This window comes from Thermobia domestica, chromosome 12, assembly GCF_964235325.1.
Source record: "Thermobia domestica chromosome 12, izTheDome1.hap1.1, whole genome shotgun sequence".
Lineage (NCBI taxonomy): Eukaryota > Metazoa > Arthropoda > Insecta > Zygentoma > Lepismatidae > Thermobia > Thermobia domestica.
The window spans coordinates 107,228,891-107,244,852 of NC_137465.1; the positions used below are offsets into that span (position 1 = coordinate 107,228,891).

Below are 15,962 nucleotides of genomic sequence, written 5' to 3' on the forward strand. Positions count from 1 at the left end.
ATGAAAAGAAAAAAAAATGTGACCTACCATAGTAATTTGTTTCTAAGCCTCGTGATAAATGTTTCTATGTAACTTAACGTAGACGTTTTTTGGTAGTTATGTTTAGTTTCTCTCAGCCAATTCATATTTCTTTTAGTTAATATAAAAGTTTATTCTTCAATGTTTAACCTGAATAACAATAAACACGTATTGAAATCTTAGTAACTTGATTTTATTCACTGGCTTGCATACATTTGTAATTGTTCCATGCGTAACGTTACGCACGGGACAACATTTCTATACCTCATGAAATAAATAAGGTGGATAATAAAAACATTTAATAAGTATCACTAACATGCTAATAATAATTCTGCTTTGGGACAGAAGTTTCAATACTTTATCTTCTACAATTACAAAGGAAACACGAAAAATACATGTTTTCCGTTACGCACGGGACATCAAAACATGACATGAGGAAACTACGATTTTTGCCTACCAGAATAAAACATTAATTAAAACCAAATTGTCAAATTTTTGTCAAAGGTCCACTTCATATTTTTTGCTCTTGTTCATATAATTACAGGTTTTGAATTTAGTTTTAAAATTATTTAAAAATTGGAATAGGTGGAAAGTATTGAACGCGGTGTAGAACAAAGTTTATGTGGTCAAAACCTAACAAATATATTTTGAAAAATGATTCTTAATGTCTTAGTATATAGTTACACTATTTCTTAATAGAAAAAGATAAAATCATAGCTTCAAATTAATTTTGAAAATTTACTGACAATGGACCACTTGGCAGAGAATCGCCCATTTACTATTTAACAGATTTCATTTCTCCTTATTCTTCTATTGCAGTCGGAAGTTATAGATCTGTTTCAATTTTGAATTCGCAGAGTTCACGTAGTTTCACAATTGTCAACAAAATCAAATGTCATTTTTTAAATTAATTGTTATGTTTATTTGTACATATATTCTAAAATAAAGTACGCATAAATAAATAATAATGCTTTTGTTCTGGATCACACAAAGAATTCTGGCCAGCCAAAGGATCTGTGGACAGAACATCGGCTCCCATCGCCTTTGTTTTTGGTTATCTAGAGTGTACTACGTTCGTTCTTAATTCAATTGTTTTGCTCAATTTCCTCATGATGTTGTTCAACATTGAATATTGCCCATCAGAAATCGAACTGGTGCCATGAGCATCAACTGCAGACACAGTGACATTTAGGGCTACTTACATAGGGATAGTTTGATTAAATAGTTATTATTTTCTTTTTTGTCTCCAAGGATGAATATAGTGTATGACAAATTTATTTCCTTTTTGTATATTATATTTCTCCAATTAAATTAAAAACGCAACATTTCTTAAAAGTAGATTATAAAATTATATGACAAATGATATTTTTATTTTTTAATTTAATATTTTCTTTTTCCTATTTAAATATCAAATAGTGTTCCAAATCCAGGTTGAAAAAGCCGGCAAGGCTAAAAGAGACAGTGATGATGAGAAATGAATGAAATGGTGGAATGAAGAAAGTGGAAGGAAACGGGAGAACCCCGATGCACTACAAAGGCAACTTAGCGAGAGCTGGGATGAACCAATGACTCCATGCACTAGAGGTGAACGATCTACCACTGAGCCACCTCAGCCCCCTCTAAAATAAAACGTTGAGGTATAGTTTATAGATATTTAAGCAAAAATCTCGGTAAGTTACTTTCCAGATCAAGGGTTAAGGAACATTCTTATGTCTTACAACACATACTTCAAACTTTGCACTTGGTTTTGTTGAACTTGTTTTATCTCCTTGTGTGATAATTGTTTTTAATTACAAAGTTTATTTTGTATTAATAATCTTGTACCCTCTGAAATATACTGTATATTTATTTAGAGCACACATCCTTCAAAGCTTTGACCCTTTATTTGAGTCGGAGATATGGCTTTGTAGAGGATCAAAGATTAAAAATACTGCTGCTAACTGCTGCTAAGCTATTCAGTGAACTCAATTCGGAAAAAGCAGAAGTCGTTGTTACGATAGCGTATCCTTTCAAAACACTTTAAGGAACTGGAGAGGCAAGACCGCAGGAAGTCGATTATGCAGAATATAGATTAATCTCTGCATAAATCGAAGTGAACGAACATTTCGTTATACACGAAATGAATGAAGATTAATTACAGGGATGATAACTAAGACCATCCATCAAGTGCAATTTTCAATCATTGAGGCTATAGTTTGAAAAAGGAATAATTTTTATCTTATAGACTGTATATTGGAATTTTCGATCTGAATACAAAGTATCTACCCTGATTTTGCAATACTGCAAACATGTTAAGTTCTTTTTTTTTTTTTTTTTTTTTTGTAAGTTAAGAATATAAGGAGTGTTTCCAAATAAGACAGAGAAAAGTATTTATGTTGTTAATGACTGTTTTTGACTATTAGAAACATAAATCAAACATGGCCGACTTAATTTACATGTAAATCTGCGTTCTCTTCCTTCTGCATGGCTACTAGAATATATGGTCACTTGACTCCCACTGTAAGCAAATGAACCTAATCAGAGCATCGTTTGTAACAATGAATTCACCACATCTAGCTGGGTGAGTAGGAGACTTTTGCACACCAAGATGGTGATCAGTCCATACACGTTACTTCTGATTCATGGTCACAGGCGCCATTTTATAAGGTAACCTCTTTGGCCATAGAACTTGTCTTACATCCAATAAAGAACTACAGTCAGTTGATTGCCTCATAAAGTCGGTCAGCAATAGAATGACCTTCATCCCCCCTGCGAACCCCTAAGTATTCCTTGTATGTACTGAATAAGCATTGAATTCAGTAAAAACAAAATAAGTAAATTTAAAAAAAAGACAGTTGGAATTTAGTTTATGCATTCATTAATACGTGTAATCAATTTTATAAAGGATTTAATAATAGTATGAATATCAGTGTAAAAAAATGCAATGAGCTGCATACAAGTTCCAACAACGTGTTTTCTTTAACTAACTGACAAATGATAGTGCAGGTGATTTTATGGCCATTAAAATTTCCATCATCATTGTTCTTTAACGAAGGTCTTGTTAACGTTATAATAAATGGTAACATAAACGAATAATTATGTATATATATATCACAGCTGATTTTTAAACTGTACACAGAATGAGATTGCTTATTTTTTTCTTTTCCATTCGGAAAATAAAAAATCAAGGAACGGGTTGAAAAACTTTTTGTGTTTATTGAGAAAAAGTGTACCATCGTAATTACATTAATTAAGTTAATTTCGCTTATTTAGTTTATAGGCACTTTAGTATTCGCTGTGAATATACGAAACAAATTATGGATCATTTTATTTCAATATTTACTTGAGTAATGAAAAAAAAAAAAAACAACAACATAATACTAAACTGAAATGAAACAAAGCATTAAAGCAATGATACCAATCCGTGGGAAAAATCCCATTTCGTGGGATCTTTTGACATGAATTATTTTATTTGGAATGGGATAAAGGGAATTTTGTGTTGAGTTGATTTTGAGTTTAACGTTTCTTTCAGCAGAGAGGCTATATGAGACGGGATGTACTGATTAACGTGAAATCCGAACCATATGAGCTCCCGCCGGGAAAAAAAGGAATTTTCATCGAAATTGACAACATATATGGGATTTTTCACTATATGTAATACACGCCAAAAAATTCTCTACGAGCGAGAAGTAGACATAAAGTGTGTCAGTGTTGTCAACTTTTAGTCTGAAACCTTTTCTTTGTTATTGGCGAAGTCTATGCTAGTGATGAGTGAGTTAATCATATGTATTTCTTAAAAAACATAAGTAGCAAGAAATGAAATTCATGGTCTGGTATTTGAAGAAAGAAGAAAACAAAACAATGAAAGAAAGAAAGAGAACAAAATATCAAAGAGAGGAACAATTAATTTTGGTAAGAAATGTATGGAGAACAAAGAATTTGTAGTATCGTTCTACTCAGTGTAAGGTGATGGTACTGTACAAAGGTGTGATGGAGTTCCTATTTCTGACGACATAACGAAGTATACTTGTTCTCGATTAAGGAAAATAGTTATTCACAAACTATTTTATAAACATAGAAGATAGAAATTTATTGATTATTTACACAGAAATTGAAAAAAAAAAGTAGCGCACACGTCATACACAGTTTTTTCTATATTTTATTATTATTATTATTATTATTATTATTATTATTATTATTATTATTATTATTATTATTATTATTATTATTATTATTATTATTATTATTATTATTATTATTATTATTAACACTAATAATAACACAACGTGGGAAATTCAGATGCAAAATAGGATTTCATGCCTCTGGAGATGGGATTTTATAGTGTTTCAGGTTGGTATTACTGCATTAGAGAATTTCAATCAGTATCTACACGTACTCAGCAAAGATGAAGAAGGATAAAGTAAGATATTGCAAGTAAATCGTATCTCATCTAATACAATATGGCCTTCAGTCGCAAGATCTGAACTTACGGTATTTAAATAACGATACTACTTACAAAATCTTAAGAAAGTTTTGTTATTAACAACTAGTTTTGTCATGTCAGAGGGCAATGAAATACAATATTTCAACTTGCTTTAAAATTGATTAGGTCCTAACCATAAAACGGAAACTTCTCAGTCCTTCGTTCTGTGCGTCACGCTAATTCCTAATTCCTGAACAGTCACGCCGATAGGTGTCACTACCTGTGCTCCCTGACACCTGACGCCAATAGATGTCGCTAACTTAATTGCAAAGATGGTATTGTTTCTATTTACATATTTGGAAATAGGACAATGCTCATAATCATATTTAGATTTGAGCATCAATATTTGTGTAACCGTATGAAGCATGGGTGAGAAGAGATGTGCGTTGTATTTAGTGATCTAGAAAATATTTTTGACTAAACGAATTGGGGATCGTTTATAGAAATTGTAAAGAAGGTTGGATTGCAAAGATAGGATCGAAGACTGATAAGATACATAGTAAGTGTTAAAAAAGGAAAAGAAAAGAAACAGGAAAGTACATTTGAAATGGGAATTTGACAGGAATGTTACCTTTCCTGAACGTTATTTAATATTTCTCTGGAAGAAATAGTGAAAAAGAGTCTGCATAAAGAAGACGATATTTTGATACAATGTAGAGTGGTTAGATGTATACAGTTTTTAGATTATGTGATCTTTTTGCGAAACCTGGAAAGACATTAAAGTGTTAGAAAAATTAAGAATAAGCTTGAAGTATATATAATTAAAATGAAATATTTCAGCTTAACGTCCCACATTATGCTCTTTAGGCTAAGGGAGACGCATGATTCAGGCAAGGAATGATAATGGAAGAATCGGTGGAATAAGAATGTGGAAGGAAACGGGAGTACCCCGAGAAAACCCATGCACATGATGTTATGAATATGTGATTAGAATATACGCTTGAAAGACAAAAAAAAAAGTTGGTTTGAACGAAGCAGTCGTTATTAAGGGAGTAGAAGGGTGAGGGATTAAGACAAATAATAAGGCTTCTGTACCTGGAAAGTTGTATTAGTGAAACGTAAAGTGCGAGCGTGAAATTAGCAAGAATAGAAATGGCGAAAGAAGAAATTAAGTCCAATTTATGGGTCTTTTAATAAGATTTATGGAATCGATTCAGCGTGTCAAGAGAATATATTATCGCCACCTGAAACATTCTACAAAAACTGGCAGTAGTTGAAATTTACTAGCACTTCCGGTTTCAATACTAGAGAAAAAACGATAAAATATATCAAGGCAGTTTTTTTTTTTTTTTTACGATCAATTTAGCATCTTGAGTATAGGTTATACAGTAAAAACTGCCTTCAACGGACCCTTTATTAAACGGAAAACTGTCTTAAATGGAAATATTTCAAGGTCCCATGAATTTTTGGAGTATAAAACGTGTAAAAGTCCCTTCATTAAGCGGAAACTGTATATTGCGGACAACGGAAAGCAAAATAAACCTTTAACGGAAAATTCTGTTTTCCGAACTAGAAAATGTTGAAAATGTTTAGACATTCTGTGAGAGGGAAAACATACTCTACGCTGTCTGCGATAAAATGTTCTTTCTTTTGTTACATCTTTCTGTACATTTTGACCTTCCCCAACCACTACTCATATTCACCTACCCACAATGTGTCCTTAATTCCCGCAACTTAATTAAGAATCATACGGAAAGTCGATAAGGAGAAGACGAAGTGGAGGAAGAAGAGGAATACTGTACCGAGTTCGAAGAAGAGTGTAGAAAAAAGACGTATCAAGATGCTCTCAGAAGTTTAAAGGAACTGCAACAATTTGCCTTACGGAAAAATGATTCTGATTTACTTAGTGTAGTTTCTCAGGCTAAAGTGTGTGCGGAAAGTCGAGTAGCCAAGCAGCAATGTATACAGAAAATCCTGCTTAACTACTGAAAAAAATAAATAAAGGAAACATGTGCATATTTTGTACTTATTCTTTTTTTATGTATTAACACGTATAAGAAAGAAGTACTGTAATTAAACAGGGTACATACAGCAATATATTTTCGCACTATATCCCTTATAAGCATGTATTTTAAAAAAAAAAAAAAAAAGGAAAGGTCTACCTCCATAAAGCAGAAAACTGACTTCAACTGAAATGTTTGCCAGTCCCGCTCGATTCCGCTAAAGACAGGTTTCACTGTATCTTCTCCGTTAAACCTCTGACTAAACCAGGAGAAATATAAATAAACAATTTCGGGTTTCAACGTTTGCTGCCATAGAACAGAAACGGTAACATACAGCGATAAGCAGATTTTAACAATCAAATCCATGTCTCAAGAGATTCAATTTACCATCACTTGAAACACTGCAAAAACTGGAAGTCATTCAAATTTACAAGTACTTACGGTTTCAATATTATTTCTATAGAACAAAAATGATAAGAGATGTTAAAAAGCGCTTTCTTGACACAGATTCAGTACCCCAAGAAGGAGTCTCGACTCTTATCTATCTGTTGAAACAGGAAGTGGTGAAAATATACAATTTTTCGGGTTATAACACAGATCGCATAATGGATAAAAGGATAGCGATAATCAGTTTTTGATATGTATTCAGTTCGTAAGAATGTGCTGCACCTCTGATTTTATTCCTCTGTGGCAATCGAAAGTGATAAGACATCAATTACCACTTCCATTTACAATATTAATCTCCATAGAGCAAAACCTTAAGAGATAGCGAGTAATGGAGCTTTGATATGGACTCAGTATTCGAGAAATAGGTTCTAATTTTTATCTGATTCTTCTATTGCATCCAGTAGTTATAAATGTACTACTTCAAACTTAAGTATTGAGCATATTGTAGTTCGGAAATCTACTGTAGTTTCACATTGTAAAACAAAGTTCTCTCTCTTTTTCTTTTCTCTCTCTCTCTAGGATGATTCGTTTTATTTTGCTTGTTATATATTTTTAGAAAAAGCATGTTTTACCTATAAATCATTTTATTTTATTTTCTAGTTTTGGTCATAATTAAATACATTTTCTATCGTTGTAGAATTTTCTTTGTTTCCTTACCTACATGCTCTCCAAGACTCGGTGTTTTTCGGCAGTATAGTCTACCTGAGTAAGAGACTCAAAAATGACTTTTAGGGTACGGTTATAGCGATTTTTTAAATTTTATTCTTCCCTTTTCCTCCTTCAACAGGAAAAGAAAATGAAATCTTTGAGTTTTACGTCCCACAGTTATACCGTCTCCTTCAACAGGATGGTAAACACAAAATAAACACACTGTTTAAAATAAAACCTGGTGATGCCGCATGCTGAACCAAGCTTCATATCTCCTTTCCCTTTTCAAGAAACAAATGCGTTTGTCTTTTCCAGTAGACAATCAAGTGGACAGTGCACTGATTAGTTACTCACACACACACACACACACACACACACACACACACACACCAATTCTGCTGGCTCAGTAACTTTTGAAAAAGCTCGGTTCCAGGTGTTCCCTTTACTTCAAGTCAGTGAAGACAATTTGCTGCTGTGATTTCTTCACTTGCCGAGCGAATCCAATAAGGATCAATATCTTCGGAAAAATTAATATCTTTGTTTCATAATTATCCCATAAAATGGAATAAGCAGCATAAAAAAAATCAGAATAAGAAACGCAACTAAGAAAATAGGCAGTGAATAAAGAGTGTCGGGTAAGTGCAAACATTAGTATCTGTATTAAAAACAAAGATAGGCGCAGAATAGGAATAGGCCAGAATGGGAATGAGAATGAAAATAAAAATGATAATTTTACGATTAAAATGAATAACTTCATGCCAAAGAAGACTGTATTAGATCTGACCTAGTTTGTTAATTAATTTTAAAGATGATATTTGCTTCCAAATATCTGAATATTGTCAAATAATTCTGGTCAGTAGGCAATCTTTCTTTTCTTTATTCGTATTTCTTTCTCTTATGCTTATAGGAGATCATTTCGGAGTACCTCATTGCAGTTTCAATGATTTAAAAAAAATGTATTAATTTATGTATAAGGGCTTCTATAGGTATTCTAACTCATGTGACATTTGTATAATTCCAAGTCAGATTTAGCACAATGACTTCCTAATTTTGCTCATACTCACGCACAATTGTTGTAACTGAAATGAGTTATTTTATGTCAAACCACTCACATTGGCAAGTTGCTCAAATTGTCTAATTTTAGTCAAAACTTTACTAACAAAGAAAGAAGAATATTATGTTTAAACTTCACTGTGAGTTAATTATTAAAAAACTGTTAAGAAAACCAAGTTTTTAAAAAGTCCTAAAAAAATACCTTTAAATACCCTAGGTAGTCGTTCGATCAATTAGAGAAACATTTCTTGACATTTTCCAACTTCGGCCAATCAAAAACAAGCATTTGTTGACATGTTTTAGCTGTTTTCTATCATGTATCCCAGTAATGGCTGAGTACGATATCGGTAGTACTAAAAGAGGAAACCATGCCTGATCGTACCACAGAAAGGTTATAGTTATCTCCTCCAGCTGGAGATTGCAATTGAACATATTCATAATTTAGTTATCAATATTTGTATGTTATTGGAGTAGTTTAACTTCAAAAATGTAACTCTGAGTCTCTAGTAAAAGATTTAAAAGCAGTAATGATTAATATTTTGTATTAAAAAGTGTACACATTTCATTCACCTGTGATTGTGTGTCCTTGATAAATACCAGTTTTTAGGGGAAAAGCCACAACATTTTTGAAGGGGGAGAGCCACGAAAATCACTAACAGGGAATCGCCAAGATGAGGAATAACTACGAAGCCCCATTTAAGGCGAATAAAGAGTGTTTTGTTGCATAATCCTCGTTACGCCTAAAATGGCGGACGATAAAGTAATCTCGGAAATAAATTGCAGGGAATGAAACTACGAACGAAAATTCCCTTTTATGTTAAGAATTGAGAAAGTAATATATTTTTGCGGAAAGCTCAACCTTTATCAGCTTAACTAAAAGATAGCTTAGAAATTTATTTATTTTTATGAACCCCACTTTTATTTCTCATAACAATCCTCTATAATCAGTATCACAATTAACATTAGTACATGATGTTTTATCATTGAGAACTCTCTTATATAGGGAGAAGCAGATTATTCCTAATTGACTGAAAAACCAATTAAATTTTGACTTGCTCATATAAACAGGAGTTGTTATAATTTGAACTGGCAGCTTCAGTTTAACTGAAACCGAATTGAAAGTTAAGCTTCCAGAAAATTGTAATTTCTCCCGATTTCGGTGATGTTTTATTCTCCATCATCTTAGCTAAAATGACGATTAGACAAAACAAGAAGTCTTATTTCTCCTAAAATGACAGACAGAAAACTTGTCATTAATCTGTCATAAATGAAATAATTAAGCCAAACGATGCAAAGTCGTCGCTCACATAGGTAATACACACGAAGTGCTTAGAATCTTATTCAGGGAAAGAGGGCTAGATAGATACTGGAAGAGTAATATAGAGCGGGGTCTTAGAGAAGAGGGTAATAATAATCGAGAGTGGATTGGCTTACTACAGTATAAAAACCAGTAAAGTAGTTTTACTTTTTTTCGAGGATAAACTTTCGGATTTTTAAAGCCATAGTTACTTAGAACCGGCGAGATAAGCAAACATGTTTTATTTGGAAAGTTTATATTCCTTTGCGAATACTCCCATATACAAACAAAGATTTATTACATTATAAAATGATCATTCAAATAAAATATGCTAAAGATAGTAAGAGGATCACGCGATTCTATGTATGGGATATTCGAAGAGGCATTTTAGTCTACAATAAGAAAAGCTACATATCCTTTAATCGTAGGCAACCAAATTTCCTTTGCTAATATGCAGGTTGCATAGATGCTAGGGATTATTATAGATTTTAATTGAGTCACAGATAGTCATGAAGACGTTAACGGATTGACTGTATTAAGAAACTTGGCCAAGGTAATCGCTCTAGTTATCTTTTGCTAAAAACTATTATCTATTGTATCTAGTTGTCTATTGTCTATTGAAATTCACTTTCTTTCAAGAGTTATCGTGTAGAATAACGAACGAACGGGCAGACTAATATTCAAACCTTGTAAGTCTCAGTACGAGATCCTAATTATAAAAGGAAATCGAAAGGTGCCACAAATGTGCTGTATATTATTTTTCAATGTAAGATTATTTTTATAGAATGGTGTAAATTTTTCTGAGTACGAGTGGCACCTTTCGATTTTGCAGTTATGACTTCTCATTTAAACGATTGGAGCATATTTTAGTACAAACTTCGTAGAAAAAATATTTCGGAGTTTCACTTCGTTGATTTTTTTATGATCTTTTAAAAACAAGCAATTATTTTTATTAAAAAGATTTTAAGATGACAGAAAATGCAATTTTATCCAGCATCAACGTATATAGATCGATACTAGGAATTCTGACTCATTCTCTGTGAATACGGCCTTGGTCCAGATTATCTGATATCATGTAAAGAAGACTATATACTTAAGATTCTATAAACACAAACTATTTATTGACAATAGAAAGTGAGTATGTTTTTAGTTAGGGCTGAAGGGTCTGATAAGTTGTCATACATTGCAAGAAATAGTGGTTGGAAACGGTCAATATTTCATATTGTGTTGTTCACATAAGTAGAGTAGTAGAGTATTGCAAATAATCAATGATTATCACTTTTTTTCGGTATGGAACCTGGTTTTTGTTTTACCGTATACCGTTATCCTTGTATACCGTCAACCTGAGTATTTTCATTTATCGAAAGTAGAGGGGCAGGTTATTAGGGTTCAAAATCAGATATAGGGTACATGAATGCTAGTAACAAATACGTTCAGCAAACAAGCAAAAAGAAATATCTGCGCTGCATTTATGGTACACAGAATGTAACAATAATATGCGAAGCACCAAAAACCTTAAACAGAAAGTGAGGATGACAACACTTAGATATATGACGACTTGACACTAAGTCAAGAAGATAGTGACTCTTGACTTTATACTGTAATAAACTTATTAATAAAGCATTCAAAAGTACAGGACTGCTCCACTAAAGTAGTCTTCTGCAATTGCGGAATAGTTAGTGGCGGTAATTGGGGTGAGCAGCCTATCGTTTTAGAACATCTCAAACATGCTTGATGAGATTAAGGTCACGTGTACTTGAAAGTCACTCAATGAGGGTAAAAATCTTCTGCTTCGACTCTCGAGAAATTCAGACACAATATAAGTATGGTGCATTTGTGCACACACACTCCAGATCAAATACAAATATGTTGGCGCAGGATATTGTTATGGTAATGATGTACTGTCAGTATACTTCCGCCAATAATGTTAATATCTGTTGTTGTTTTTTTTTTTTTTTTTTTTTTTATCCTGCGTAACATTGGCCTAACCCATTAATGATTCTCCCTCGCAGAATGACCTCTGGACGATAAAAGTGGAGGTAAGATATTGAGTCCTGGCTCTTACCAAATGAATCCGAGTCCAGAAATTAACCAGAGACCACAACTAGACTATTTAAGAACACATTAATCGTGCCAGTAACACCATCTATAGCACGAGTCATAAACTGCTTAATGCGAATGTATTCTATGTTATAACACGTTCAATAAAAAGTGTGTAAATATATTCTTGTTTATGTTACAATTAATAACACTGGTGAATTAGCTGTGAATTTTCTATGCAGATTTTTCAATTAAATTAAATAATTCATTAATGTGTTTCAATGTTTTGCCATAGCACGGTGGCTCAGTTGATAGAGCGGTCATTTCTGGTGCGAAGGGTCTTCAGTTTGAACCTAAGTGATGTGAGCTTGTTGTTGACATTGTGTATATACGTTTTGTTTCGGAGTTCTCCTATTTTATTCCACCATTTCTTTCACAGCCACCCACTTTCATTAATTATCTGTCTTACTCACCCTGCGAGGATGTTGCACGAAAATATCCATTTCTTTTCATTTTGTTACAGAATCATCATCATCATAGGTATTTTCCATTATTGGCAGATCACTTGTCGCAACTAAGAATCTTCCATTCTCCACGGTCTTCCGCTAACCTCTTCATCTTCGCGTACGATTTTTCTGTTTTGATATCGTCCATTAATTGTAAAATCCTTCGCTATCTCCTTCTGTTTTCTGCCACCATACCCTTTAGCATGTTTTTCATGATACAGATCCTTCTTAGCCAATGTCCCAACCAGTTTCTCTTCCTCTTCTTAATAATATCTAAAATTGTTCTTTTCTCTCCCACCACTTATAAGACCCTCTCATTCGTTTTCCGCTCGACCCAGCTAATTCTCTCCATTCTTCTCCACACCCACATTTCGAAAGCTTTCACAAAATAGTATTTTTTTTCTTCCTAAAGGCTTCTTTCGCCATTCCTATCCTTGCTTTTATTTCACGTTCACATTTCATATCATCACTAATAATACTACTCAGATATCGAAAACAAGTCACCTGTTCTATCTTCTTCTCTCATACTTTTATATTTAACACCGACCGCTTCGTTCTAATCACCATGGCTTTTGTCTTTCTAACTTTTATTTTCATCCCCTATCCTTCACACCCCTTTTTCAAATGCTAATTCACAATTTAGGCTTTCTCGGGATTGCATGGGCTCAAACTTACAATCTTCAATGAGGTTGGCACTCACTAAGCTCAAATGAGGCTCTTAGTATTGTTCCCTATCTTTAATGAGGTTCGCTCTTACTTACCTCATCGAGCTCGGCCTCACTATTCATCAATGGGGCTCCTACTCGATCGCTCTTATGCTCATTAACCCAATTGGGGATAGCACTCAATTATTGAATTTGAGCTCTCGTGAGAACCGAGCTGACAAATTTAGACGTCTCACCTTCAGACGAGTGTTCAGCGAAATGCAATTTTGGTTATTATTATTATTATTATTATTATTATTATTATTATTATTATTATTATTATTATTATTATTATTATTATTATTATTATTATTATTATTTGATAGCCTTTAAATTTTAATCTACAATATTTTTACTCCAAAATATTTCTCCTCGTTATTTAATATTTAATGTTAAATTGATACAAAAGACACAATACAATTTACTTTATTTATTCATTTCTAAAGGAAAATAGAAAAGGAACTAATGGATATGTCGATAATTTAATATACATGTAGTTTGTTGGATTAAATCATGGATTTTCATTGAACCCACCCCAACTTCTTGAACTTTAGTAAATAACTTACAAACAGTGAAGAATATAAAAATAAATGTAGAAAGTCCGCCAGGTAATATCTACAAAATGTTATTAAATAAACTTGTTTCCAAACATTTTTATTGTTATTATCGACCAGACATCTGGGGGCGCAGTGAGGCCTATGATACCATAAGTGGTCACTCTCTACACCAGGATTTCTCAACCTGCGGGTTGTGACCCCTAGGGGTGTCACCGGAGGGTTTTATGGAGGTCGCAAAGATAAGCGGAAGAGATAAATATAACTAAAATCTAATACCGGAAAATATTTTTAAATATTATTTTGAATTTTGTTCTGATAGGTATATGTTTTATTTTTATACATGCTGTAAAAATCAACAAAAAATAGGTCTACTAAGCATTGTCAACAGGTGCAGAGTTGTTTAAAAACCAATTTAAATGAAAGAGGTACGATATGAAACTAATGAGAACTGCATATTGAAATACCAGAAAAATACAAATGCAACAAAACCTGCATATTGAAATACAATTAAAATTGAAAGCTAATGAGATACCTGAGCATGATGTGATTTCACTAGTGCAACAATGTCTGGTTTAATCCTCGTGACGCACATTATTAAGTCATTTAAAATACTCCATAACTTCTTTAACAACTGTCCTATTCTTTTATCGTATGACCCAAAATTAAGAGAGTTATGAAGTTTTAAATTTTTCAAACGGCCTCCATTTTGAAACAGTATGACGGATCAGATTCGATATTTGTAATATGAATGAGTTGACCAAATTTGGTTTTAATCCATTAGCTTTTAGGGAAGTTACTGTATCTACTCTATACAAGAAATGGATTCTACTGTTATAGAAATAGATGGGTATTGTGAGGTCTCCGCAATACATATATTAAAAATCCCACACAAACTTATTACAAACCAGAAATTATAAGAAGATCGCTGGCAAGAGGATGCGATAAAATGGGGGTCGTGATATAATTAGGTTAAGAACCACTGTTCTACACTATGCGGGTAAAATCTTGAAAATAATTAATTTGAGTTTGTATTTTGCAGATACTGCGTATCTGACCCAGTTTCTAAAGTTTTGATATTTTTCATTGTCTTTTAATTGAACCACTAAATTAAAAAAAAAAAAAAAGGCATATAAATTTAACGAAGATACGTAAAAGGTTCACCTAAGATTGTTTGCAGAGAAGCTTCCAACGCTTTGCTTTTGCATTACATACTATAAGGGCAGAAACAAAATCTACACCACACTTCATTCTGATCATATCTCTTTTCTCTTTCAGATTTGAGGATGTAGCAAAATTGTAACTTGAGAAAAGACAGCGATGTAAAATGTGACGTCAGCCCTCACAGAAATTCTATTTTTCCTCCTCTTGAGAGCGTGCCGGCCTATTTCTGAATCAGTTTTTTTTTTTTTTTTTTGTCCTTTAGAGAAGCCAGCCGCGGGAGGGGCTTCTGCATCACAAATAAAGACAATGTAAGAGAAACAAGTAGATACTTTTCTTCTTTCTCTTTTATCTTCTGTACTCTGCAAAGGGTATGTAAGAAATGAATCATACGTCTAAAGATTGTAAATACCTCAAGGTGGACTAGTTACGGGGACCTTATGGTCAGCGTCCTTTGAAATCAAAACCTGTCACTAAGCATCAAGACCTAATTACTGTATCTGGACAGTACTTGCATGATGAGTATAAAAAGTAAAAACAGATGACTCAGGTTAGTTAGCACCTCGGTATATAAACAATAATATCATTAAAGCGCTGATAGTCATTATAAAGAATTAATCTTCGGTGCAGGAGGTCTGTGTGTGCCTGTGGTGATCCCATCTTGGTCTTTTTGGTAGGAGCTGTGTGCCTTGAGAGGAGGCAAGTGTTGAGTGTTTTTTTCTTTTTTTTGGAGGTCGCCTCAGTTCGGGTTCTTCTCCAAGAAGGGAGGAGAAAAATAGTGGTGGGAGGTGATAGGTGTTAAAAGGGATCCCCTAATCGCGAAATTTAGTTCCAGTAAACATAAGTGGCGCGCAAAGCTAAACTGGCAGGTTCTGAACTGCGCAACCCTGGTAAGGCTAAGCGAAAGGCGATACTTGGAAGGTTGTGGTGTCTAGCCAACTTACCGTCAGTCTTAGACGGACTCGAGACTTGTAGAGCATATACCACCTCAGCCTCTTAGGACCAGGTAAGTTAGCACCAAAGTTTGATTACCAATATTTTTCATTTCTTGTGTGAACCATCATTTTATTACGTATAAAGTAAGTTATTCAAGAACGGATGTTTCTCCAGTTTTCTCCAGAAATTTTGG

General features: G+C 33.3%; 1 protein-coding gene across 9 annotated transcripts in view; it reads left to right on the top strand.

Annotated features, from left to right (window-relative positions):
- The first annotated feature begins 15,682 nt into the window (after positions 1-15,682).
- Positions 15,683-15,962, top strand: part of Tm1 (tropomyosin 1) — a 133,832-nt gene continuing 133,552 nt past the window's right edge. For all 9 annotated transcript variants that reach the window (XM_081733971.1, XM_081733974.1, XM_081733973.1 and 6 more), the window contains exon 1: positions 15,683-15,839. The gene's annotated coding sequence lies outside the window, so the exon portion shown is untranslated. The remainder of the gene's footprint in view (positions 15,840-15,962) is intronic.